Here is a 1,866-nt window from a genome sequence, read left to right on the forward strand (position 1 = left end):
CACACACACACACACACACACACACACACACACTCACGAAAGAAAGGAATAAATCCATTTACAGATCAGATCACAACATGGAGAAAATAACTCCCTGGAATCCCAATCTGCCTTTAAAACATAAGTAAAAAAGTAAAACCAAGGACTGGAGAGATGTCTCAGCTGTTAAGAGCACTGATTGCCCTTCTGGAGGGCCCGAGTTCAATTCCCAGAAATCACATGGTGGCTCACATCCATCTGTAATGGGATCTGATGTCCTCTTCTGGTGTGTCTGAGGATAGCAACAGTGTACTCACATAAAACAAATTAAATAAATCTTACAAAAAAAAAAAAAAGTGAAAAAGCAGCCAAACTGAAATCAAGCATGTGAGTAATTAGTTTTCCTTGTCCCCAGGATTCCTGGGCAGGAGGCACAGGCATTAATGTCAGGGTACTTTTTAATGGCTGAGCCATCTCTCTAGCCTGTCAGGATGCTCTTAGAGAAAATCAATGGATCTCAGGGCCCAGCCATTCCCAGATGGTGAGCCCAAGTCGTCAAGGCTCTTTCTTGGATGTCTGAGAGCAAAGGAGAAAAATCTGGAAGTACTACTAAATATATTAATTTACTCATATCCCCCCCCCCCCCAGCCTGGACTATACAGTGAGTTCCAGGCCAGCCAGAGCTACACAGTGAGATCCTGTTTCGATAAACAAATAAATAAATAGTCTAAAAAAAATCAGATGCCCTTAAAAAAAAAACTTTATGTTAGATTATTCGTGAAATGGGCCCCAGAAAAGGAAGAGGGCATTCATAGTTAAGAACTGGAATCCCGTTGAGTAATGGTGGAGCATACATGGCCTTAGTCTCAGCACTTGGCAATCAAGAGGCAGGCAGATCTCTGAGTTCATGTCTGGCCTGGTCTACGGAACAAGTTCCAAGTTCCGGGGCAGCCTGAGCCACCCAGAGAAACCCTGTCCTGAGTCCCCGCTTCCCCCACCCCTCCCCCAAACCCCTGTAATCGTCTGTGCTGGAAATTAATTGTCCTACTGACTAACCATCTACTCTACGACTTGGGCACCTCAGGGCGGGTCCCCAGTCCCCACCCTTTGCCTTTCCTCGAATGCCATTCCTCGATCTCCATCCTACTTGGGCAAAAAAGGTCAGCAGAGATCTCAGCAGAATAACAGCCCAATTTAGTTAGGGAATCGAAACCAACTCACCCTAAGTTCCAGGAAGTCCAATCTGTGTTTCTGGGATTCTCGTGCTTCCTCCTGCCGCGCTACGGCTCACTGGATTCTACGTGATTCTCCGAGGGGCGCTCGTCCGGTCTATCCTGTGCTCAGTTCCTGTAGGATCATCAGTCTCCCGCCGCTCCCGGACCACGGTCTTCTGCCTCCTTGACAATGCACGCCAGGTCGGAGCAGGTCCCCGGTGTCCTGAGTCCCCTCCCTTGGTGCAACCTTAAAGCTCTCGCCTCTCGGAGGAACTCCGCACCAGCCGCGGTTCCCGCCTAAAGTCAAATTTGGGCCAACGCAGCAATGCTCCAGCAGAGTCCTCAAAACCAACCTGTCCGACAGCTATTTCTGTCCAGAGTTCTGCTCCGGAAGCCGCGGCCAGCTTGACACGCCTTCCCCTGGCTTTCTACTCCTGCTGGAGATATGCCAGCTTCCCACACCCGCTCTCTGGACAGCTCCCAGTTGAAGCCCCTCGTTAGCTGATTCTTTCCCCAAATCCATTAAATAGTTACTCCGAGTCTTCCCAGGTTCTCTGTTTGAGGTCTTGAATTTGGGGGTTGAGAAAATAAGGTTGCAGGGAGCCCTGATAGCCAGTGTATGGGATAGCCTGGAACTTCAGCAAAATTAAAAAAAAAAAAAAAAAAAAAAAAA

General features: G+C 48.3%; 1 protein-coding gene across 1 annotated transcript in view; it reads right to left on the bottom strand.

Annotated features, from left to right (window-relative positions):
* Mlkl (mixed lineage kinase domain like pseudokinase) overlaps positions 1 to 1,573 on the bottom strand; it is a 28,378-nt gene extending 26,805 nt beyond the window's left edge. Inside the window, exon 1 of the mRNA XM_021170895.2 lies at positions 1,201 to 1,573. The gene's annotated coding sequence lies outside the window, so the exon portion shown is untranslated. The remainder of the gene's footprint in view (positions 1 to 1,200) is intronic.
* Between the last annotated feature and the right edge of the window lie 293 nt (positions 1,574 to 1,866).

This window comes from Mus caroli, chromosome 8 (assembly GCF_900094665.2).
Source record: "Mus caroli chromosome 8, CAROLI_EIJ_v1.1, whole genome shotgun sequence".
Taxonomy (NCBI): domain Eukaryota; kingdom Metazoa; phylum Chordata; class Mammalia; order Rodentia; family Muridae; genus Mus; species Mus caroli.